Source organism: Carcharhinus amblyrhynchos, chromosome 8 (genome assembly GCF_965287045.1).
Source record: "Carcharhinus amblyrhynchos chromosome 8, sCarAmb.v2.hapA, whole genome shotgun sequence".
NCBI lineage: Eukaryota > Metazoa > Chordata > Chondrichthyes > Carcharhiniformes > Carcharhinidae > Carcharhinus > Carcharhinus amblyrhynchos.
Window position 1 is genome coordinate 97,552,262 of NC_137331.1, and position 27,253 is coordinate 97,579,514.

Consider the following 27,253-nt stretch of genomic DNA (forward strand, 5'->3'; position numbering starts at 1 on the left):
CTAGCCTAAAGCCTGGTTTTAAGTGCAAATCTGCTGTTACTGTATTTGCCAACAAAACTAAATTGTAGTTGGTGAATATGTTTAGATAACACAGTTTTAGTTGCAAAACAGATTTTAGATCAGAATTGGTGTTGACAGTGAAGTACGGTCCAGGGACCAGGGGAACCCACCTGATGAAGGGGCAAAACTCCAAAAGTTCATGCTACCAAATAAATCTGTTGGACTTTAACTTGGTGTTATGAGACTAGTTACCCTAGTACAACATCGGCAACTCCACTTCATAAATTGTGTACAATATGCTCAGACTGCGGCATTTCTCTGAAGTCGACTGATAGTTCTCGGTCAGATTATCAACATTAGCCATTAATATGACCTTCACTTAAAATAAAATCAATATAGTGACTCAAATCACAAGTCTATAGAATTTTACAAAAGGTTGTTTGATATGCTACAATATGGTAGTGATAGCTGTTCAGCCAGACTTGTGGTATTTTAATCCTATTAACCGCTTTAACCGCCAGTTTTTGTATATTTTCTTTTGACTACTTGGCATACTGTATTTTAATTTGTATTGCAGTTGTGCTTTACTTTAAATATTTCTATGCTGTAATAACTTTGTGGAGAGGGGAGCAAATTATTTGCACTTTGGTCTTCATTCTCTCGGTTATCTTCAGCCTACGTCCCCCTTTGGAATAATCAGCCAATGTCATCTGTCACTGTCCTCACAAATCCTTGACTAATTTTGAAAATGTCTGTTTCATTCCCCATTAACTTTCTATTCTCAATTGGAAAAGGACCACGTTTTTTCAGCTTTCATAATGTTTTTCCGCATTCTAATTGTATTCTGGTTGATCTTTGCAGTACTGACACCAAAGAATGCTCTTCAGATAATGGAGTATCTAACCAAAGTCATGAACAAGTTCAATGCTACTCCTTTTGCTTTTATTCATTCCGCTATTAGATCCAGAATCCAATTTGCCTTTCTAATGGCCTTGACTGGCTGCTCTCCCATCATGTATCTGCACACTAGATCTCTGTTCTGCTCATTAAAATCTTATGAACAGAACATGAAGCTAAAGTGTTCTTTTTCCAAAAATGTGAAGTAGGGTTCGTAACATGAGCATGCTTGAACGTGTCATTGTGAAATATGGCTTGAAATTTTGGGTCAAATTTTAAAATCCAAAAACAGGTGGGTTTGACTCAGGTAGACTTTTAAATGTTAAAACTCTGAAACAGGAACCTAACCTGCCTTTAAAATATGCATTTCTGAGACTGGGTAAGAGGACCAGTCTACGCTCAGAAGGTGAAATCTCTTATGTAAGTGGTGCAGCCACATCTTAGCGTGGTACATACTTTTAATGCATTGGGTTCCCCTGGCCTCTGGACTAGGAGGTGAGAGGGGGCTAGATCCATAAGTAATTACAGCACTGCTTGTCTGATAGAAGGCAGGTCAATAGGCTTATTTTGTAAATCTTCCCCCACCTCCACAACCTTCCCTCAACAAACTCTTCCGTCTCTCTACCTTGTCTGATGTCCCTGGATTACTAATCTTCTCGAACCTTCCCATGATTTCTGACACCATACCTCCTCCCAACATCTCCCTGCGATCTTCATTTCCCCTGCAGCCCCACCCCAACAATCCCAAATCACATTCAACCCTCCCAGCCCCATTCTTCCCACCATGGTTTTTTGGTTAAACAGTCCATCATCAGAACAGCATCCTTACTTCCTCTCGACAGGTAGTTAAGCCTGGCTCTGGGAAGGATATCTGTTTTCTTTATTAAATAAATACAAATACACATCATAGAGTTAAAACTCCACAACTCACAGGAGGATTTCTGAATTCCCTGGGCTGAGGAAAGTATTGAAGAGTCAAATTTTTCCAAAATATGTTTTGAGCAATTTGATTGGTTCACCATTGTCTTTCAGAGGAATCATCATTTGGCCATAATAAGTTAATAACTTGAAATCGTGGCAATTTGGGATATCAACGAATCAAAAGAAATATCCATTGATCGTATAAATTTGCATTGTGCGGGTGCGTATTTTGATATCAAGGATGTGGATAGTTATCCTGTTCAAATGTGATGTGAAGGTCGCATTGCAATGCTACATTCATACAGGTTGGGACATTTGATGATGCAATATGGTTTTTCACAAACCAAACTGATTTCTGCACCACCAATACAGTGAACAGGATGTGCATGCTCATTGTGAGGTTGAATTGCACTGCTCTTTTTTATGTTTTAAATATCCATTTGTTGTTACATATTCAGCTTAGGAAACTAAGATATATGCAAAGCAATGCTTTGCTGCCCCATTCCCCCACATTGTTGGTAATGGTGGAACACTTGTAGTCATGGATGTGCAAGGGGTCAAAATTGGAGGAGCACTAAGAGTTGTAAACTGGATTAAGTTACAGAAAAAAGGAGAGACCAGCCTGAAGGGCATTGGCATTGGGTGCCCTAAGTAGGTATTGCACTCCCAGCTTTGGAGAGGAGAGTGTGCTTTGTGTAATACCTACACTTGCTTCATTTATTGAAGGTCTTATGCAATCAATTAGTATTGAAGACATTGAACTAAGGTAAAATATTTCCTTTATTGCGCTGTGTACACACAAACGCTGTCTTGTCCATTGCTCAAGTTTACATTTATAACCCTGTTTAGTTTTTTTTATTGTGTATTCTCTAAACTCTAATGAGGCCATTAGTCAGAGGGAATCGAGCTACCTTATCTGCCTGCCAGCCTGTGCTTCCTGATTGAAATTATCCAACAAACGTGTACCAAGTTAAGGTTGTAGATCTCTATTACAGCATAAATGTACTGCTATGTCGCATCTGTTTACTTAACGTATCTTCTTGTCAGGTGCAAGCCTCAGCTAAATATCAGGCACATCTTTCCATAGGTCTTAATTTGGTAGAAAGTAAAAGCTTCCTGAAGTGGTGAAGTTGAAAGACGTGCATTTATATTCAGTGTTATTATGCCTTGCGTTCTCTTAGAAAAAGCTTGCGGAAAAGAGGTTAGCTTTCCAAAACAGGCTTATATCAGTCGACAGATAAATGGTAATTGCATGAAATAGGGAGTTGTTTCTCTGTGGTCACAATTCATGAGCCAAGCCTGGTTATTGAGGGAATCTTAGTGCTGGATACTGATTTTGATCTTTAGGGGTGTTGTGACACGCTTTTACAGATCAGAACACACTATCATCAAATATGTTGAACAGCAGGAACCTGCAATGAGTGAATGCTGCTATCCTGAGCAGTATGATACGATGGAAGATGCTATGCTTTTGAGCTAGCACTAATTTAGTGATGAATTTTTAAAACTCCGTATCAGACGTTGTGTTGACAGTGTCTGCCTTGGCAGAGATGACAGGAATATATCCAAACCATGGAAGCCTGGTTCAGTTATCAAGACAATTTGATAGTACACTCCTGAGTTTCTCTTCTGGCACCGGTAAATGGAGGATAGGGATAGCAGGAGTCAACTTTTATATATGAAGATTCAGACTACAAAGAGGGAGGCAACTGACACTGCTGTAGCTAAGATGGTATCTATGGTAGCCTCAAATTCATAATGGTGAGCAACTATGATAACTATAGTATAATCATGTTTGGCATAGCCAGTGTTAATTTGGGACTGGAGAACAGAACCACCTAAAGTATGATGCAAGTGATATGTGACAGTCGATTGGAGACAGAGTTAATGAAGCATTATGTTCTTGAGAACCATTTTCATGCAGAGGGTGGTGGGTGTCTGGAACTCGCTGCCTAAGTCGGTGGTTCAAACTAAAATGCTCAACTCATTGATAGATGTGTGACCACTAGGAGGGGCAGGTAGTCAGTGCAGGAATCCTCTGAGGTCGCCCCTCTCTTTAATAAGTATAGTGTTTTGGATACTGTTGGGGGAGATAGCCTATCAGGGGAAACAGTAACAGCAACCAAGTTAGTGGCACCACGGCTGACTCTATTGTTAAGCAGAGAGGGACAAAGAGCACTCAAGCAATAGTTATAGGGGACTGTATAGTTAGGGGTGCAAATAGGTGCTTCTGTGGAAGTGAAAGAGACTCCAGGATGGTGTGTTGCCTCTCAAGATACAGGATGTGTCTGGGCAAAAAGCATTCTGAAGGGAGAGGGTGAACAGCCAGAGGTCGTGGTATGTTTTGGTACTAACGATATAGGTAGGAAGAGTGGTGAGGTGCTGCAGCAGCAGTTTAGGGAGTTAAGTAGAAAGTTAAAAAGCACAACCTCTACAGTTATAATCTCAGGATTACTCCCTGTGCCAGGTGATAATGAGGTTAGGAGTAGGAAGATAATGCAGCTCAACACATGGCTAACCGGCTGGTGTAGGAGGAAGGGCTTCAAATATGTGGACCATTGGGGGTCTCTTCTGGGGCAGGTGGGACCTCTTCAAGAAGGATGGTTGCATCTAAACTGGAAGGACATAAATATTCTGGCTGGGAGGTTTGCTAGTATCACATGGGAGGATTTAAACTAGTTTGGCAGAGGGGTGGGAACTAAAGCAAAGGTGAATTAGCTGAAGGGGAACCAGAGAGTAGGGCTAATAAAACTCAGAGAAACAGCAGACAGGGTGAGATTGCTAATCAAACAGAGTCTACTGGACTGAAGTGCATTTGTTTCAATGCGAGAAATGTAACAGGTAAGACAGATGAACTTAGAGCTTGGATTAGTACTAGGAACTATGATGTTGTTGCCATTATAGAGACTTGGTTAAGGGAAGGACAGGATTAGCAGTTTAACATTCCAGGACACAGTCAGGCAGGATAGAGGGGGATGTAAAAGAGGTGGGGGAGTTGCACTACTGGTTAAGGAGAATATCACAACTGTACTGCGGGAAGACACCTCGGAGGGCTCATGCTGCAAGGTAATATGGGTAGAGCTCAGGAATAGGAAGGGTGTAGTCACAGTGTTGTGGGTTTACTATAGGCCACCTAACTACCAGGAGAAACAGATATGTAGGCAAATTTTGGCAAGGTGTAAAAGTAACAGGGTGGTTGTGATGGGAGATTTTAATTTCTCTTATATTGACTGGGACTCATTTAGTGCTAGGGGTATGGAAGGGGCAGAGTTTGTAAGGAGCATCCAGGAGGGCTTCTTGAAACAGTATGTAGATAATCCAGCTGGGAACAGGCCATACTGGACTTGGTATTGGGGAATGAGCTCAGCCAGGTGGTCAACATTTTAGTAGGGGAGCAGTATAGGAACAGTGACCACAATTCAATAAGCTTTAAGATATTGATGGATAAAGAAAAGTGCAGGCCTTAAGTTAAGGTAATAAATTGGGGGAAGGATAATTGCAATAATATTAGGCAAGAACTGAAGAATGTAGATTGGGGGCAGATGTTTGAGGGCAAATCAACATCTGGCATGTGGGAGGCTTTCAAGTGCAAGTTGATAGGGATTCAGGACTGGCCCATTGCTGTAAGGATGAAGGATAACATAGAACATAGAACATTACAGCGCAGAACAGGCCCTTCGGCCCACGATGTTGCGCCGACCAGTTAAAAAACAATGACCCACTAACCTAAACCAATCCCTTTTCGTCCATAAACCTATCCATGGATCTCTTAAACGCCCCCAAACTAGGCGCATTTACAACCGCAGCAGGCAGGGCATTCCAATCCCTCACCACCCTTTGGGTAAAGAACCTACCCCTGACATCCGTCCTATAACTACCCCCCCTTAATTTAAAGCCATGCCCCCTCGTGCTAGCTTTCTCCATCCGAGGAAAAAGGCTATCACTGTCCACCCTATCTAAACGTCTAATCATCTTATATGTTTCAATAAGATCCCCTCTTAGCCGCCTTCTTTCCAGCGAAAACAACCCCAAATCCCTCAGTCTCTCCTCATAGGACCTCCCCTCCATACCAGGCAACATCCTGGTAAACCTCCTCTGCACCCTCTCCAAAGCCTCCACATCCTTCCTGTAATGTGGGGACCAGAACTGCACACAGTACTCCAAGTGCGGCCGCACCAGAGTTGTGTACAGTTGCAACATGACGCTGCGACTCCTAAATTCAATCCCCCTACCAATAAACGCCAAGACACCGTATGCCTTCTTAACAACCCTATCTACTTGATTCCCAACTTTCAGGGATCTATGTACACATACACCTAGATCCCTCTGTTCATCCACACTATTCAAAGTCCTCCCGTTAGCCCTATACTCAACACATCTGTTATTCCTACCAAAGTGAATTACTTCACACTTCTCCACATTAAACTCCATCCGCCACCTCTCGGCCCAGCTCTACAACCTGTCCAAGTCTTCCTGCAAACTATGACACCCTTCCTCACAATCTACCACACCTCCGACTTTGGTGTCATCAGCAAATTTACTAATCCACCCAACTATACCCTCATCCAGATCATTAATAAAAATTACAAACAGCAGTGGCCCCAAAACAGATCCCTGAGGCACACCACTCGTAACCGAACTCCATGACGAATATTTACCGTCAGCCACCACCCTCTGTCTCCTATCTGCTAGCCAATTCCTGATCCAATTTCCTGGATTACCCTCAATCCCATACATCTGCATTTTCTTCAGAAGCCTACCATGGTGAACCTTATCAAACGCCTTACTAAAATCCATATATACCACGTCCACTGCCTTACCCCCATCCACCTCTTTGATCACTTTTTCAAAAAACTCAATAAGGTTAGTAAGGCACGACCTACCCGCTACAAAACCATGCTGACTATCTCCAATCAATTCATTACTCTCCAAATAACTATAAATCCTATCCCTAATAATTTTTTCTAAAACCTTGCCCACAACAGAAGTGAGACTCACCGGTCTATAATTCCCGGGGAAGTCTCTGTTCCCCTTCTTAAACAATGGGACAACATTCGCTAACCTCCAATCTTCCGGTACTATACCAGAGGCCAACGACGACCTGAAGATCAGAGCCAGAGGCTCTGCAATCACTTCTCTTGCCTCCCAGAGAATCCTAGGGTAAATCCCATCCGGACCAGTATGGCAAGTTTTGGGAACCTTGGATAACGAGACATATTGTGAGTCAAAGAAAAAAAAGGAAACTGGGAATACATGAAGCAAGTGTGGAATACAACAAAAGAGAGAAACTTAAGCAAGGAGTAAGGAGAGCTGAAAGAGGTCACGAAAAAGCATTGGCCAGCAGGATTAAGGAAAATCCCAAGGCTTTTTATACACATATAAAGAGCAAGAAGGTAGCCAGGGAGAAGGTTGGACCACTCAAGGACTTGGGAGGGAATCTGTGCGTGGAGCCAAAGAAAATGTGTGAGGTATTAAATGAGTATTTTGCATCAGTATTCACCAAAGAGAAGGACTTGGTGGCTAATGAGTCTGGAAAAGGGTGCGTAGATAGTTTGAGTCATATTGAAATCAAAAAGGAGGAGGTTTTGGGGTTCTTGGGAAACATTAAGGTAGACAAGTCTCCTGGGCCTGATGGAATGTATCCCAGAATACTGAGAGGGGCAAGGGAGGAAATTGCTGGGCGTTGAGAGAAATCTTTGTATCCTCACTGCAAAACTGGAAATCAGGAATACAGAGATACTGGGGAGACAAATCTACAATAAAACAAATGTGCACTAACATTGAAAGTATTAGAAAATTAGATGTTTGGACTAGAGGCATTCGTATTAGGGAACTATAGTGCAATGGGGATCGTTAAGGAGAAGTCGTGTCTGACAAATTTATTGGAATTCTATGAGGATGTGACTAGTATGGTGGACGGAGGGGAACCAGTGGATGTGGTGTTTCTCGATTTTCAGAAAGCGTTTGATAAGATGCTGCACAAAAGGTTGTTACAGAAGGTTAGGGGGCATGGAGTTGGGGGTAAGGTGTTAACGTGGATAGAGGATTGGCTGCCTAATAGGAGGCAATGGGTGCTATTCGGATTGGCGGTTGGTGACTAGTGGAGTGCCCCAGGGATCGGTGCTGGGGCCTCAGCTATTTACCATTTATATAGATGATCTGGAGGAGGGGGCTGAGTGTAGGGTGTCGAAATTTGCTGATGACACAAAGATAAGTGGAAAAGCAAATTGTGCGGAGGGTATAGAAAGTCTGCAGAGGGATCTAGATAGGCTGAGCGAGTGGGCGAGGACCTGGCAGATGGAATACAATGTTGGCAAGTGTGAGGTTATCCATTTTGGCAGGAATAATAGTAGGAGGGACTACTATTTAAAGGGCGAAAAGCTGCAGCATGCTACAGTGCAGAGGGACCTGGGGGTCCTTGTGCATGAGTCGCAAAAACCCAGCCTACAGGTGCAGCAGGTGGTCAGGAAGGCAAATGGGATGCTGGCCTTCATAGCGAGGGGGATTGAATATAAAAGTAGGGAGGTCTTGCTGCAACTGTACAGGGCACTGGTGAGGCTGCAGCTGGAGTACTGTGTGCAGTTTTGGTCGCCGCACTTGCGCAAGGATATTTTGGCCTTGGAGGGAGTGCAGAGGAGGTTCACTAGGCTGATACCGGAGTTGAGGGGGTTGAACTATGAAGAGAGGCTGAATAGACTGGGCTTGTACTCGTTGAAGTTTAGAAGGATGAGGGGGGATCTTATAGAGACGTATAAGGTGGTGAAGGGGATGGATAGGGTAGAGGTAGAAAGGTTCTTCCCGCTCAGAAAGGACAGCAGGACTAGAGGGCACAGCCTCAAGATAAGGGGGGTGCAGTTTAGAACAGAGGTGAGGAGGAACTTCTTCACTCAAAGGGTGGTGAATCTCTGGAATTTTCTGCCCGTTGAAGTGGTGGAGGCTACCTCGCTAAATATATTTAAGACACGGGTAGATAGGTTTTTGGTAGGCAAGGGAATTAAGGGTTATGGGGAGAAAGCGGGAAAGTGGAACTGAGCCTCTTCAGATCAGCCATGATCTTATTGAATGGCGGGACAGGCTCGAAGGGCTAGATGGCCTACTCCTGCTCCTATTTCTTATGTTCTTATTAGAAACATGGCTTAATCCAGAGGAATGAAATAAATACAATAGTGTGTAGCATGTTTATGAAAAAATGAACTTAAAAGGGATGAATGTTTGTTTGTCACAGGCATACGTGAGATTGATCTTGTAAGAGATTGGAAGCTGCAACATGAATAAATCTGGTTAACCACCTCTAATGTAAGAAGAATCCGAGGTAGCACTTTGGATTTAGCCAAGTTTGAAATATCCCCACTGTACTGTAGTTCCCTAATACAACAGTCTTCAGTCCCGACATCTTATTTCTAATGCTTCCAATGTTAGTGCACATTCATTTATTGTAGCACTTTGGATATTTTATAGACCACCAACCCAATGCAGGGAGAAGGAGGATTTGTTCCAGAAGAAAGTAAAAATAAGTGAGGGAACTTAGATTAGTGAGAGACATCAAACAATTTAATATAAAGTTGGAAACATCATAAAATTTGGAGTTAGTAGACTGTGGTGCAGGATTGCTTTTTAACCTGGTGTGTCAGGGGAACCATGAGAGGCAGTGTTCATTTTGACATGTTCTTCCTAAAAGACTAAGAAGTCTCACAACACCAGGTTAGAGTCCAACCAGTTTATTTGATAGTAATCTCACAAGCTTTTGGACGCTACGACAACGGATGAATGAACATCGGTTGACAATCACCAGGCAAGTCTGTTCTCTTCCTGTTGGTGAACACTTCAGTGGTCACGGGCATTCAGTCTCTGATCTTCAGGTAAGCGTTCTCCAAGGTGGCCTTCATGACATACGATAGCGCAGAGTTGCTGAGCAGAGACTGATAGCCGAGTTTTGCACACATGAGCACAGCCTCAACTGGGATCTTGGGTTCATGTCGTACTATCTGTAACCCCCATGACTTGCCAGGGCTTGTAAAATCTCACTTACTGTCCTGTCTGGAGACAATACACATCTCTTTAACCTATGCTAATGCTATCTCCACTCACATTGTCTGCATCTTTAAGACTTGAATAGCAGGTTAGTTGTAAAGACTTGCATTCTAATCAGTATTCTGTAAACTGTGTGTGGCTTTACATGCTGCCCTTCTCTGATCAGAACCTTCCACACACCTGATGAAGGAACACCGTTTCCGAAAGCTTGTGAGATTACTATCAAATAAACGGTTGGACTCTAACCTGGTGTTGTGAGACTTCTTACTGTGTTTACCCCAGTCCAACACCGGCATCTCTACATCATGACTTCCTAAAAGACCCAAGGCTATGCACAAAGTGGAAGTTATACTGACCACAGAATATTCATGTTTAATATGATGTGAGAGACAGTAATACTTAAGTCCAGAAGCCATGGCTAAGTTAAATTGGGGAACAGTGGTGGTGGGATCTTCAAAAATATGTAGGTAAAAGAAAAATGGGATTCTTTTCTATACTTATGCTGAACCTGCAGAACAAATATATTTTCCAACTCACAAATTCAAACTAATCAAATGACCCAGTACACACACACACATCTCTCACACACACATCTCTCACACACACATCTCTCACACACACATATCTCACACACACACACACCTCATACACACACACATACACCTCATACACACACACACACCTCCTACACACCTCACACACACACCTCCTACACACCTCACACACACACACACACACACCTCACACACCTCACACCTCACACACACGCACATTATATACATACACACACCCCTCTCTCGCGCACACCGCACCACCACCATTATAGTATCTAATAATTTTGTAAATTATTTCGGGTTTTTGCCTCCCATTATACTATCTAAATATACGTTCCAGTCTGAAGAACATCCTGAAAAATCATTCTTAAAAGTTACTTTTTGCTTGTCTGTATGTCCTTCTCAGCATCCCAGTCTTGCAACATAGTTTGAACTAATATTTTCAATTTACCCTGTCCATATCTGAATTATCAGCTAATGCCCAGTAAAATGCTGCAAGTTGTGTTTTGGAAATTGAGGATCTCAGTCCTACTTGAAAGACTGTATATCTTAATGCAACATTGTCCTTCAAACCAGTATGCTGATCTTCAGTCTTGTGGTATAATTCTGACACTTTGTCCTTCAAATTTGTCTCTGTATTCCTCTATTGTCCCAGTACAGTACTTTATTCCTTCACTTATCCACAAATTAAGAAGTCATGTACTTAATATAAAGATATAAAAACCATTGTGAAATGATTATCCCTGCATTTTTCTAACTATTTTTAATTGGTTCTGATATGTCTCCTAATCAGTTAGTTACATTTTTGATACCTGGCCTATATAATAATTTTGACTTCTATTTTTATGGAATTCCCTTCCAGATCTGGTCAGAGAAGTACATTAAATCAAGCAACCCAATCCCATTCCTAGCCACTATAATATTTTGATGATTCAGGACTTTGATGAGGCTCCAGCTAAAACCAACTATGCAACAGTCCCAATAAACTGTGCAGGGTAGTAATGCAACAGCCTGAAAGCTACCATGAATGTTTAGTTCCTTGATAAATTACACGTGCACAACCACACACAATTAAAAGGTATTGTGCTTGAAGAAAATTAATGGCACAGAAGAATTACATTTTGAAAGGAATATTTCAGACAGAGAGTTACCTAACATACAGAGCTTGTGGCCCGATGATGTCAACTTATTTTTGATCTCACCACAGGGAGTCCTATGCTGTCTAGTATGTTTGCTATAAGTAACCCAGATATATTTTAAAACTTTAAATCTATCAGGTTGCCCTGACTGCCATTCCCAACTTCAAGCCTTTTTCTTCCTTTATCCCCGATCAACCCATGTCTCCCTCCACCCACCTTTCCCTCAACCCGCATTCACTGACAGAAGGAGCCTGTTTTCATAGTTCCCCAGTTGCAGCCTCAACCATTGATCCTTGCTGCATGTCAGCCATGCAGCCAGACCGGCTGATATTGGCATGGTAGTCTACAGTGAATTATATCACAGAGACCCTAAATTAAGTTGGGCAGGGAACCCATGTTCCAGACCTTACTGTGTTCTTTGTCCATTACTGGGCTCCCACACACCCTTTCCCACCTTTTGCACGTTAATATTGGGCCTATGTGTCTTCATCTACAGAAGGCTTGTGAGCATTGTTTCCTGAAAGCTGTGGAGCCACTCAGCAAACTGAAAGTCCAGTGCATCCCACATACAAGGCGACATTTTGAGTTACCGAGCAAAGAAATTTAAAGGAGCTCTGTACTTAAGTAAATCATGCATGCACGCCAACAAAAAGGGAACGTTGCTCTTGAATAAACACAAATTAGGAGCAATCAGCAAATATCAATGCTGTCTATATACAGGATATAATCACATTTGAGGCCCATTGGTCTGCTTCCACAATATTTAATCTTTTGAATTCTTGAATTATGACTTGAATCTTATTGGTAATTTTATGTTTTATATATGCATTTTGATTGCTATTGATTTTAGGCTCACTTGTCTATAATTCCTTGATAGACACGTTTTGAATATCTGGATTGTATTAGTTTTCATTCAGTGGGTACAAGCCAGGTATTTGTGGCACTCCTTAAAATAATTAACTAGAGTATTTTCTTCTTTCTATTCTTCTTTTGAAGGATTCTAGAGTGTATCCCATTTGGCCAGGGTATCTTGGAGACACTTAAAAGCTTGAAGCTCTCATAACATGTACTGCTGTTCTCTACAAAGAAATCTGCTTTTGCAGCAGTTTAAAGCTGGGAGGATCAGGTGGTCCATTTGGGGTGGAAATTTATTTAATTAGGGACAAGACTATTTAACAAAAAGTATAATTTGGTTATAAGTAGAGACTAAAAGGGCACCAAACTACTGAACCATCCAGTTGCTCTACCATTAATAATCTGATGGATGAACTGTATAATTGACACCTGCTATTTTAATGAATGAAGGAAAAAAAGCATTCACAATACATGTTAATATAATTGCTACTCAAACAGCTGTGTGTGTGTGTAATTTTTTTAAAAAGAGAAAGCTAGGAGCTTCATGACTTGCTATTCATCGTGTGGAGAATGCAGTAAATATTGATTGGCTGGATTTTTCAATTAAAATCACTCCACGATCACATAAAATATTACTGCACGTTGAAATTAGGCTTACCGATCACTTTCTAAGTCATTAAAAAAAATGCATTTCTCATGACTCCTACTTTCATCACTGTAATAAATATGAAGTATGTTTCTGGTCAGTTACCCCCTGCCTTTCCCTTTTGGTAACAGGGAGGGGTTGAGTAGAAGTGAGAACGACAGAGAGATTGATCAAATAGAAGAAGCTGAAGACTTGATTGTAATAAGCTGTAGGATGTTGCAGCTAGTGGTTTAATTTGTGGTTAAGCTATCTGTTCAGATTGCATACACTGGAGTAGTCAGCATTTAATTGGTAAGATACTTGATTTAACAGCGAGGGAGCTGGGACCGGAAAAATGGGACCTATAAATCACTCCCCTGACTTCAAAAATATAGATATAATCTCAACATTAACTACATTAATAGTAGCAGAAGCTGAATTAAGAGAACCATAAAGCATTGGTCAGAAGATTATAAATTACATCCCTCTCTCCTGTCTGCACATAATTTCCACAGCCATCCAGAAATTCAGCTTGCATGTATTACTGCCAGTGTTATGAGGCTGAATTAGCAGGGCTGATCTGCATGTTTTACATTATAGAAACAGCAATCACATTGACTGTACCTAATAATTTGTGTCTACTTTACTGGGCACCTTAAGACTCAGCTTAATCAGTTTTAGTGCTTTATTATTGATTTAAACAGGATATGAAATTGAAGGTAATTGTTCCAACATCAGTAATACAGTACTTAATTTTTAGTGTGGGCCTTGCATAGTTTCCAATTTCAATTTGGTTTAGTTTTCATTCAACCAACTCCAACTATTTGTATGTATGCATGTCTGTTTTTTAAGACTTTTTCTTCCCCGTCCAATTCAGCTCCACTTTGAATTAGTTAAGAATTTGCTAGGGTTGCAAGAATTCAAACTTGAATAGGGAATGAATAAAGATTTTTAAGCTAAAGTTTGCGTAATAGATATCATTTCGCTTTTTTCCCATTCAGCTCACTAATATTGGATAGCATGGAATGATTGTATACAGTAGCATAACATAACTGTGTCCATCATGAATCTGAATTGACAGCTTAAGGTGTGAAATCCTTTTTATTTTACCTATCTTCCTGCAGACAATTTCATCTCTCTCTCTTATTGAGCTCTAACACAATGATTGGTGCGATATACAGGTGGAAGCCTTATTATCGCCACTGTAGCATGCCTTGGGCACCTTCGTAGTATTATTATCTACAGTGTGAAGCTATACAAAGACTAGATGGCAAATTACGTTGAATGTAAAATTGATATTGGTTTTTCCAAACGCTAATTGGTGTTCCTGCAATTGTATCTGTTATAAGTTCCAGTTGATGGTGTGTGACTACCTAAGGCTAGATGCAGCTCCACTGCTGTATACGTTATAACAGTAACTTGCATTTAAAATCACCTCTTAATGTAGTGTTCCTTTGATGTGCCTGGAAACATTTGGTATCTGACAAAATATGACACAGCTACATAAGATATAGAAACTTGGTCAAAAGTAACTTTTAAGAAATGTCTTAAAAGGGGAGAGAGAGGCTAAGAGGTTTAGGAAGGGAAATTCCAGAGCTTGGGGCTTCAGCACGGCTGCAATTGGTAGGATAAAGGAAATTGAGAATGTAAGAGGCCGGAATTAGAAAATGGAGGACTGTAGTGCTGGAAGGCTGCAAGTGAATTTAATCACAGCCAGTTGCTGTGGAATTGAGCATACCTTTTCTGTGATTCTTGGTCATCTTGTAACAGATAAAAAGGACAGAACTTGCATTTATATCATCTCAGATGATATATCTTAATTTTCTGCTTCTGTGGTTGGATAAGATGACTTGGAAGGTCAAGCAAATGGGTCCCAATTTTCTGAATCTCTTTCTTAATCTCAGGAAATCTCAAATTGCTTTTTAATGTACAGTCACTCCTGCTACGTAGCCGCATTCAACAGCCAATTGCAGGATGTCCCACAAGCAGCAAAGGAATGAATAGCCAGGTGATCTGATTTTGATGGTATCAGTTGTAGAAGGAATACTTTCCAAGCATGTTCTCTGTATAACTTTGCATAGCGCTATGAAACCATTTTCATCTACTTCAGCTGGCAAGTGAACCCAGTGGAGATGCCTTTTGTCAGTATTACAGCAACAATTGTTCACTTCCTTTTCTGTTTCTGTGGGGTGGATGTTATGACTTTGAAGGACAAGCAAATGGGTCCCAAAATCAAATTGCTTGGTTTGACAAGGATTTCTGCAGCTGGTGTCAGAATTTATTTCTGTGTTTATCTCAATCCAGATATTCTGTTGCCCAAAGAAAGTTGGGAGTAAAGGTGATTAAAAGTATCACCTGGGAGTTCATATATAGTCATTTGAAACTTAAAAATCCTAATCCTTCTCTCCTGTCACTTTTCCATTCTCTCCTAATTTTTTTCCTACGCTTGTACCCTCTACTGAAGTCATTAAGTCCATTGTGGGATTCAAGTGGTATTTAAAATCATAGGATCTACAGCACAGTGCATTTGGCCCATCGTGCCTGCACCGACAACAATCCCACCGATGTCCTATCACCATAATCCCATATATTTACCCTCCTAATCCCCTGAGACAAAGGAGCAATTCAGCATGGCCAATCAACCTAACCCACACGTGGGAAGAAACCGGAGCACCTGGAGGAAACTCATGCAGATATGGGGAGAATGCACAAACTCTACACAGTCACCCGAGGCCAGAATTGAATCTGGGTCGCTGGCACTGTGAGGGAGCAGTGCCAACCACTGTATCACCGTGCTGCCCCATTTGTTCTCTGAATATCCCAGCACCATTAAATGTATTTGACCTTCAATGATATGTTTAACTATTCACCTGCAGAAGAGTAAGTAAGTAATCAGGAATGCATTCCCAAACACTTCAATACCTCAATATACTGAAACAAATTTCAACACTCCAATCATTGCCCTGGCTGAGACCAGCTAATTCAGTATAGCGTATGGTTTAAACCTGGAACCCTTCTTTTCTGTGTGCATCAGTATTTGAGTGTAATTTCATAATGAGCTTTTGGGCAGTGCCTTGTAATGCACAGACCACTTGCTCAGCTGACACTTTGTTTTCCTGGCTTTAGGCATCATCATGATTGACTGTGTAAATAACTATTAAATACTGCTCACCTGGGGTGAGGTGGATACCACCCCCCCAGCCTCACCGATGGCTAACCCCTGCTGTGAGTTTCCCAAATCTGAGGGGGGGATCGTTCAGTGGAAAACCCTATTGACAACAGTGGGCAGAAAATCCCACCATTGGCGGGCTGCCCCCACCACCATGAAATATGCAGCAGGGGGATGCAGAAAATCCCATCCAAAGCTTTGGTACATTTACCCAACTGCACTTAATTGGTCAGAATTTGACCACTTGCTTTTGATAGCCTGACTAGGTGTCTAACTTGACTAGAATAGGTTTTGACTGAATGTTAAATGTGCCGGCAAATTGTTCAGGATCAATTAAGGGTGAGGAACAAAAATACTGTTTTGATGTATTTACTTCACTGAGATTACAACTCCCATTAAAGCGTGAATCTTCCAGTTTCAGATTACAATTTCTTTCGCTGGCTTTTGGTGGCTCATAATTTCTTCTGTTTTTCTTAAAGAGGTATGGTCAACTTGTAAATCTCTAAATCACCATGTGGTCTACACACCCAGGAGAACATACTATTTTGTGATGGCTCAAACTGCAGCACATTATCTTACTTCTATATTCTATTGGGGTTGAGCTATGAAGAGAGGCTGAATAAACTAGGCTTGTACTCGTTAGAGTTTAGAAGAATGAGGGGAGATCTCATTGAGACGTATAAGATGATGAATGGGATGGATAGGATAGAGGTGGAGAGACTCTTCCCGCTCAAAAAAGACAGTAGGACTAGGGGCACAGCCTCAAGATAAAGGGGGGGCGGTTTAGAACGGAGTTGAGGAGGAACTTCTTCGCTCAAAGGGTGGTGAATCTCTGGAATTCTCTGCCCGTTGAAGTGGTGGAGGCTGCCTCGCTAAATATTTTTAAGACGCGGGTTGATGGGTTTTTGATAAGAAAGGGGATTAAGGGTTATGGGGAGAGGGCGGGAATGTGGAACTGAGCCGCGACAGATCAGCCATGATCTTATTGAATGGCGGGGCAGGCTCGAAGGGCTGGATGGCCTACTCCTGCCCCTATTTCTTATGTTCTTAAAACTAATGTTTGTCATTACCAAACATTGCCTGTTTGATTGACATATTTATCTCTACCCTTTATAAGCCCTGCTGTTAACTGCAATAAAGCCCTTGTGTGCCTTGGCTTAAAAGCATGTGGCTTCAGTGCATTCCTCTTTTGTATCTTTTAGAAATTGCCTTGTAATTGTAATGTTTGATGTTTCCAATGGTCACTTTCCATGGTGGCTTTATCTGACGACCACGACAGCAGCGCGTGAAAGCTTTATCCAGAATTGTACAGGTCATGTTTAATTTAACAAGATTGTCACCTGTCCAAAAAGCTTTTTTGTTTCTCCATTCACCTGCAGCCTATTTTAAAGTGTTCTTTTACTTGACCTCTGTTTTAACCAAAGAGTTGGGATCAAGATTTTTATTGAACTTTCTTGTGCATTGACTGATTTATTTCTCCACCCACAAGCTCTTCAAGTTAATGCTTTTTATAGGTGAGCACTTGGGAGTATACATAAAAGGTTTACCATGCTTCAATCTTAAATGAACCACCAGGGAGAAAACTACTGTAGTACAAAATTCCATTTGTGTTTGGGATAGGGGTGGGTGGTTTCTTGGAAATATTCATCGAGCAAAGATCAATCACTTCCAAACTTCCTCCTTACCTTTGTTCTTTTCCCCTCTCTGCATTACTCTCTCTTCCCCCTTAACTTAATTCTTTTCTCTCAACCCCACTCCCCACACTAATTAACTTCATGCTTCGTCTCATCAATTGCAATCCTACACTTGGCAATCTGTGGCTCAGGTGAAGAGCCTCGTCTGGATGTGCTGTTCTGTTTTCTAAGGAACACAATTGCTTTACATCTACTGAAAAACAACAAGTAGAGGCTTTCAAATGAGTATCATGCCTGTTGACATGTATTTTCACAAAAAAAAATGATGCTTTTTCATCAAAGCTTAGTTTTCTCAATTTTTCTTGATCTTTCTTTGCTTGTTGAAACATAAAAAGGTGATAGAATAATGAAGTACCTAGTGGAATCTTAAAAAATACTGATAGTTGCTCTGGTTTTAGCGAGAATTTTTGTTTAGTTAAGGATTCATTTACCCTCTCTATTGTACAGGCTGCCTTCTTCGCTCTCGAAAACAACTCTCACCTATCCACCTTCATGCTTGCTAACTTAATTCATTAAGTTAGCAAGCCATTAATTCTAGAGTCACCATATAAATCCAAATTTTTGTTGTTCTAGTATAAGCAAATTTTCATTTTCTAGTAAACAATAGAGCTCTCTGTAAGGCAACTTGTAATGTTTTCAATGTGATGACTAAGAAAGAACTAATAAAGTTCTAATTAAAACAATCACAGACTATACAACATAAAGTAGGGTGGTAGGAAGAGTCTTGAAAGATGTCTAGATCTTCACTGGTCTTCCCTCTTCATTTAACTCAAGTTTTGTGCTCCCATATCAAGGGCAAGTTCTCTAGCACAGTTTCTCAATTATTGTACAGGGTGCAGAATGAAAAGATGTCTGCCAGATTTTCTAGCATTTAAAGTCATTTTAGACTTCCTGTCACAATCTTCCTTGCCTTTCTCAGTTTTATCAATAAACCCGTTGCTTTGAATTTTCCACATTGCAGCGTTGCTACGTGCTGTATGTAGTATATTGAAAAATCTGACCATTTTGTTATACTGCCCTCTTTGCCGTCCTCTCAGTGGGAATTGTAAATAAAGTTAGTTCAGTGATGGCTTTGTGCAGTTGGCCCTTGATATGGAAGTAGTTTTGAGTCTGCACAAATTTCTGCAGTATGCCAACACTGGTATGCCATTATGGTGGAGACATGGGCAGATATGTTGATGATCTACTGGATTTACATGTCCCTTTGCTTTCAGATGAACTTTTTAAAGTACTGAATGTCTATCGAAACTTGCGAGTTTGTTAACCAATGGAGGATTGTATGTTCCATCCCATAGTTTAGTTTTGTTTTAGATGTTATTGATTTGAGGAAAGATTATGCCGGTAGCACTCCAACTATGTCTGGTCCTTTTCTAATGATTGTAGAATCTTTACTTTCTACCTGAACCTTGGCACGGACACAGAAAGCCTCGTATTAATATTCACTGACTGGAATGTCAGCTCAGTTTACGTGCTCAGATCTTGGAACGGGACTTAAATGCTTTCCTCAGGGTCAGACATTGTCAGTTTATCTTGGGGCCAAGCTGATTTTATACAAGGCAAGAATCATTTCATCATTGCAAAATCCTTCACTGTGTTGCTGGTTACCATATGCAGACACAGTGGGGGGAAAAATAGTACTCAAAAGGCTTAAACTGTCACAGAGCATTAGAGGTTATTTGTGCAGTTAATGACTCCAGTAGTGAAATGAATTGAAACTCCCTCATACGCTTTGATTGTTATTGACCACAAACTGCAAAGTGATAGATACATGTTGCTCTGGGACAATTCTTTTTCTTCCACTGGCTTTTTAAAAAATCATTTGTACCCAGTCTCTCCTTGTGTTTATTATCGTCGACCCTTATTTGACGCTCTTTGTGTAGGGTTTCAGCTTGCCACACAACCTCGGAGTCAAGGTTATGGTGATAAATTCTACAGTATTGTCACTTCTATTCTGAGGAAATTGGTTTGGTGCTTTCACATTGAAGGGAGATAATTTGCTGCAGTCTTTCAAATGGATTAGAAATGGATTGAAGTTAGAGTTCATGCCTCCCATTACACTGTGCAAAGAGAAGTGTCTTAAGGCAGTGTACACACTCCAGCCTTCATTATGTGCACTTAATACCTTTCCTTTTTGTCACTTAATGAAATTTCCCACAGTAACATGTCTTGCTAACTAAAGCCTTTAGATTGCACAACTCGTTTTCATGGAAAAGAAATTACAGGACACAGCATGTCGAGGGAGGGAGAACTTTCCCAAGTCCATGCCCTTTCTATTATTGCATTAGTTTTATACTCTCTTTTATATATAAGACTCATTTAGAAATTTCATTCCCTGAGTTAGGGCAACAATTTAGTGGAGTAGTTTGACACTGGTTTGAATGAAAAGTGATGCTCTGCTTCAGAATGCCTGCCCCTATTCTTGTCTCCTTGTCAAAATGGTCTAGAGAACACTTAGTTTAAAGATACGGAGCTGACTGCTGATGTCTCAGCGTTCACAACAGACTCATTCAACATGAATCACATTTGTCTCAATATAAATATATTTTTTGATTCAGAATGATGTGTGGATGTAAGCTGGCTAATGAACTGAATTTGTATATTGAAACTCGCACCTCATTAAAGCTGACCAACTGCAAATGAGGTGACAGACCGGGGAGAAGGGGATATCACTATAATGGAAATATGGGACAGATTCCTGACAAAAGAAGTTGAGGCTAGGATAATTGACTCTTTGACAAAGCCACCCAAATAGGTACCAGTTTCACAATAAAAATTGTTGTTAAAAATAGCTTTTTGACTGAAATTATTAAATATTTTATTGGACATGTTGGGAGGGGGGATAGAAGGTGTGATTCTGAAGTGAAGGTTAGGATCAGAAGGATTCTGTCTAAAACATAATTGGTCAGGAATGAATTGCAAAGATGCTTTGATTAAAGAATATTTTGGACCTTTGCTTCGCTATCTTTGCAGAGCTTTATGTAGATAGATAAATTGTTAATAAAATTTATTACAGCCGACTGAATATGTAACATTTTGATTAGAGCATTTTGAGTTTAATAAGGATTTAATCTGAGAAACAACTTTTGGTAAAGCAAAAATGTAGTTATTTAATAAATATTTTAAGTTCTTTTTGTTTTCACAAAATTAATGTGAATCATTGGCAGTCCCCTTTGCATAATTTTCAACCAAGTTTGTTCATCTGCCTGCATGCGTCTTAGACGTTTTCAATTTTCCCTGTGATAATGCTGCCCTACAATAAGGTGAGAAGATGAAGAGCGCATAGTTGAGAAAACATCTGTGTATTTTATCTGCAATATGCCAACACTGGCATGCAAAACATGATTTCAGCCAAATAATCGATCAAATTCTTCACAAATTCATGTATTCCAGTAGTCCTCAAGTTTGAGCCTGTAAAGGCAGTCCTTGGATTTGTGACAAAATTGGTTACTGTAAAATGCACCTCAAGTCAAAACATTATAAGTCGAAACCGATTTTCCCATAAGAAACAGTGTTATTAACAGGGGATTGGCTCTTGAACCAAGGCCTGATATCATATTTTCAACAAAATAACTTAAAAATTTTGTGCTCATTTAAGGATGAGTAATATATCAACAGTAACATATTGACATTAAAACATAGAAGTATAGAGGCATATACTGTACAGTATTGTCTGCTGTACATGACCTACAAATTATCTAAAAAGCAATAAGAATTTTTAAAAGCCTTACAGTAGTTTGTTATCTTTATTCCAGGGCTTGTGGGTGGGTCTAGACTTTGGTTGGAGATTTTAAAGGGTTGTTGGCTGGAGTCGTCATAGAACATAAGAACATAAGAAATAGGAGCAGGAGTAGGCCATCTAGCCCTTCGAGCCTGCCCCGCCATTCAATAAGATCATGGCTGATCTGTCGTGGCTCAGTTCCACATTCCCGCCCTCTCCCCATAACCCTTAATCCCCTCGCTTATCAAAAACCCATCAACCCGCGTCTTAAAAATATTTAGCGAGGCAGCCTCCACCACCTCAACGGGCAGAGAATTCCAGAGATTCACCACCCTTTGAGTGAAGAAGTTCCTCCTCAACTCCATTCTAAACCGCCCCCCCCCTTATCTTGAGGCTGTGCCCCCTAGTCCTACTGTCCTTTCTGAGCGGGAGGAGTCTCTCCACCTCTATCCTATCCATCCCATTCATCATCTTATACGTCTCAATGAGATCTCCCCTCATTCTTCTAAACTCTAGGAGTCTTGTCTTTAGATTTTTCTGGAGTCTTCTCTGCTTTCTTAAAGAGAGTGTCCAAGGAAATTTGGGCAGATATGTCCTCTTCATGTAAATTTCTCTGCAGCAGATATAAATGTTGTAAATGCCCCAATTCACTAATGTATTGTGTTTAACGTTGGGGTCATGTTCCTTAAACAGGGACATGGTAGCTTCCAAATGTTGAAATGCTTTGGCCAAAAGGTGTGCTGTTCAAGACTTTACAGAGGAATCCCTTCAACAGTGGGTGCATCCTCTTTTTTCTCTGACGTTTGTTGCTGTTCCAATTCAGTGTGGTCCTCATTCTTAATTTTTCACAATGTAATGCCAGCAATTCATCCACACCCTCTGATGCAATTTCTAAGTTGAGTTTTTTGCCCATTTTGGCAACATTCCTAGTCATCCCTTTAATGATGTCCATAGAGCTTTGGAAGCTGAAGATGGCAGCTGCCTTTTCTGATGCAGGAATTCTGGCTGGTACCTTCAGGGCGAGGCATACTTTCAATCCTGGCCTTTTTGTCACTGAATCACTTTTGCATGGTTTTTAGAGGGCATGGATTATAGACAGCTACTAGTTGTAGAATCGCCAGCAAGAGATTCATTTCAAACTCTGTTTACCATTCATATAGTTGTGGTCACTTTAGGTCCAGGTACAGCTTCTATGGTAAGGAAAATCATAAGGTAACACCAGACACCAAGATTGGGGGAAAGGCAAATTGTGCGGAGGGTGTGGAGAGTCTGCAGAAGGATCTGGATAGGCTGGGCGAATGGGCCAGGAAATGGCAAATGGAATTTAATGTTGGCAAGTGTGAGGTGGTCCACTTTGGTAGGAAGAATGGTAGGAAGGACTATTACTTATGTGGCGAAAAACTGCAGCAGGCGACGGTGCAGAGGGACCTCGGGGTCCTTGTGCATGAGTCGCAAAAACCCAGCCTGCAGGTGCAGCAGGTGGTCAGGAAGGCGAATGGGATGCTGGCCTTCATAGCGAGGGGGATTGAATATAAAAGTAGGGAGGTCTTGCTGCAGCTGTATAGGGCATTGGTGAGGCCGCAGCTGGAGTACTGTGTGCAGTTTTGGGCGCCGCACCTGCGCAAGGATATTTTGGCCTTGGAGGGAGTGCAGAGGAGGTTTACTAGGCTGATACCGGAGTTGAGGGGGTTGAGCTATGAGGAGAGGCTGAATAAACTAGGCTTGTACTCGTTAGAGTTTAGAAGAATGAGGGGAGATCTCATTGAGACGTATAAGATGATGAATGGGATGGATAGGATAGAGGCAGAGAGGCTCTTCCCGCTCAGAAAGGACAGTAGGACTAGGGGGCACAGCTTCAAGATAAAGGGGGGGCGGTTTAGAACGGAGTTGAGGAGGAACTTCTTCACTCAAAGGGTGGTGAATCTCTGGAATTCTCTGCCCGTTGAAGTGGTGGAGGCTGCCTCGCTAAATATTTTTAAGAAGCGGGTTGATGGGTTTTTGATAAGAGAGGGGATTAAGGGTTATGGGGAGAGGGCGGGAATGTGGAACTGAGCCACGACAGATCAGCCATGATCTTATTGAATGGCGGGGCAGGCTCGAAGGGCCAGATGGCCTACTCCTGCTCCTATTTCTTATGTTCTTATTTGTCGGATGCCGCAATCGCCATGATCGTAGGAAATCTATCATTATCTACCGATGTCTAACATGCCAGTTGGAAGACACATAATCATAAATTTTATAATGTATTTGTAAATCATCTCAATCCCTTACTAGATTGCTGCTTTGCAGTTACTTCCAGTTATCTATTGTCTTCATAACACCAATTTGGACATCCTTCAATTCATTTTGAGGTGTCTGTCTATTAATTTGTATGTTAAAGCTTATATACAAAGTTATCTGAATCTCAATTGAATTTCATTGTGTAACCAGCTCCCCCAACTGTCCCTAACATATAAAAAATGGTTGAACCTCTTTATTAACTGACTTGTTGTAGCTTACAGCTATCAATTATGTTTGCTTTCGTGAACAGCAACTTTAAGCATCCATTCATAGGTAATGCAGGAAATGAAGAGCGCCATACATCAACTGCGCCAACGCTTGAATAATATATCCTGTTCCCTCTCAGTTTCAGTATCCTGTTCAGACCAGTCGATAATTCTTCTTGGGATGGCACTTCCATCCTACTAGGAACCTCTGGAATCTCCTCTATGTCCATCAAACTGTCATATATTGGAATTGGATATGATGTCATCTTGTGTCAAGCTTTGCTACTTCTTCTGTTTCTGCATTGAAGAATTCCTTGTAATTTGGCTGTATTCATAATTAAATTAAGCCACTTTTGTATCTATGTGGGAAATGCTAGCAAGATGTTTTACTGACGTTTTCATATTTCATGCTGTTGGTTGATATTTCTGACTTTCCTGGTGTTTATGCTTGTAACTATATGGAGTTGTATTTACGCATTATAAATCCAAAATATTTTGTTAATCATACATGAGTTTCATAAAATAGCAGGGCTTAATGGGCTAAATTACAAGGACAGTTTACTTGGTTTGTATTCCCTTCATTATTGGGTAAGCCAATTGAAAAATTATGATAATTAAAGGATTTGATGGGCCGGATGGACAGAAACTGTTCCTCTTGATGAGAGAGTCCAGAACCTTAAATTTTAGCTAGATTGATCATTTGTGATAGCAGAGTCACACAGCATATTGGAAATCTGGAACTCCCCATCTGCTCCACTAACCCAAGTAGGCAGTTAAGAGTAGTTCAATTTAAATTTTCAAAACTAAGATTAATAGCTTGAAAGATTTTTGTCAGGTACACTTTAAAGGGAACTGAGACTAGCAAATTAGTTGAAATGCAGAATCCTACGGCACTTTTTCAAAGGAAAACAGCAAGCTCATATTTTCCTGGCTAGCAATCATACCTCAAACGATACTGTCAAGTCTGATCGTTCATTTCATTGCTGTTTGTGGAGTCTTCCTTGGCCATATACTGGCTGGCATGTTTGAGTACTAAACAATAATGGTTGTAATTCAATATAAGTGACTCTGAAGTATTTAGGTGAAGGTGAAAGGTGCTATGTACATTTAAAGTTCTTTATAACTCCTCCTAGCTACTTCAGTGTAGGCGCCAAAGGCTTTGCTGATAATCCAGCTCCTTTGCACACTTGGGGTTTGTTACAAAGAGGAGAGAAAAACTGAACTTCTTCATTCTGAATTCATAGAAAGAATCAGAGAAACCCTGCAGTGCAGAAGGAGACCATTTGGCCTTTCGAGTTTACACCAAAAACCGAAAGTTTACCCCTTAACCCCACATTTACCCCGCTAATTCCTCTAACCTACACTAGGAGACAATTTAGCATGGCCAGTGCACCTAACCCGCATATCTTTGGACTGTGGGAGGAAACCCACGCAGACATGGGGAGAACATGCAGACTCTGCATGGACAACGACCCAAGCCGGGAATTGATCTCAGGTTCTTGGAACTGTGAGGTAGCAATGCTAACCACTGTGCCACCGTGCTGCCCCTCACATTTTAAAATGTTGTGACATGTCTCCCAAAACTCTGTGTGATCCAATTTAATAATAATTTGCAACAAACTCACTTTTTATGAGCAACTCAAAAGATTAGTTATTCACATTTGAACCTGGTGGAGGACAGGGGGTCTTTGAGAAAGGGGAAGGTGACAACAAAAGGCTGCAATAGTAAAAGAAACACAGAAATGATTATCTGTTCACGTAGTTTCCAGAACCTGAGAAGTCAAAATCTGGAAGCCTTTTGTTTTGGTAAATTCAGTCCCAATGAGTTCCTGGTTTGAGACAACAGCGCAAAAATCTTTCAAATGAATACACTGCAACACTTTGGCTCTAGGTGCTTAGACTGCTTGGCAGATATTTAAAATCAAACAGGCCTTGAGGAGTTGAGAGATGGTGGCTGGTCGCTTGTTAATTTTTCAAGGGCACTAAAAGTTTGATCTCAGCCATGTTGTTATACCATGTTCTGCTGGCCAGAATTTTACTGCCTTGGCCATCCCGGAATTGGAGCGGTTAGGGCTCACAAAACTGAATTTTCTGTTTGCATCAGATGGGATTTTACGAGCCTCGCCTGAGTGAGATTGTAAAATATCAGCCGCTGACTCCAAAAGAAGAGGGGAATTGGAAGGAAATTGAACCACGGGCTCCAAAGCAGGTTGTTTGTTATCCCCTCCTTTTTAGATAGAAATGCTGCTTGTGTGAAGAGGAGGACAAATCAGATAAATAATGGAGGTTGCAGTCAGAAGGAAAAAATGCATTGTTTTAGCTTTTATTACAATAGGATTGGAGTTTAAGAGTAAAGAACTTTTACTACATTTATGCAGGGCATTGGCAATGCCACACCCTGAGTACCTTATATACTTCTGGCCTGCTTGTGTGAGGGAGGACTTGCTTGCCCTAGAGGGAGTGCTGCGAGATAGAGATGAGGAGATTGTCATTTGAGGAGAGATTCAGTGGAATAGACCTATATTCCTTGGAGTTTAGGACGAGATATGGTTTAATTGAAATATATCACATTCTTAAGCGGCTCAACAGGGTAAATGCTGGAAATATATTTCCTGGGCTGACATGGAAAATGTTTCAGAATAAGGGGTCAACCGTTTAGGATTGAGATGAAGAGAAATTTCCTGGCTTAATCTGTGTGAAACTTTAGAATCTTCTCCAACAAAGAACTGTGAGTGCTCAGTCATTGGAGGCAATCTTACCAGCACAAAATGCCAGATGATTGGCATGGTGAGCTGGTAAAATCATGAGAGAAGTGAAAAACTGGGTTCATGCCCAGTTTCCCGCCACTCGTGATGATAGTGGCACTGAATTGCCGTTGTTATTCATAAGCTGATTTTAATATGATTAGTGGTACAGTACGGTGGGAGGTCAGTTGCACCCTCTAACAGTCAGCAGCCCGCTTCTCGGCATGAATAGACTCTGGTCATCTCCCCAACTGGCGAGAATCACAGTTTGCCTCATTTTTCAAAGTGTGATAAGATCTGATTTTTTTTCCCTCTTGCTGAAAAAATAGGTGCAATTTGCTCCTGTTTTCACATTCATTCAGCACGTCAAATTTTTTTGGTAAGATGTCCCCATTGAGTATATTCAAGATAAATTTCTGA

General features: G+C 41.0%; 1 protein-coding gene across 1 annotated transcript in view; it reads left to right on the plus strand.

Annotated features, from left to right (window-relative positions):
- Window positions 1-27,253, plus strand: part of zc3h3 (zinc finger CCCH-type containing 3) — a 276,956-nt gene that overhangs the window by 91,442 nt on the left and 158,261 nt on the right. The window lies entirely within an intron of this gene.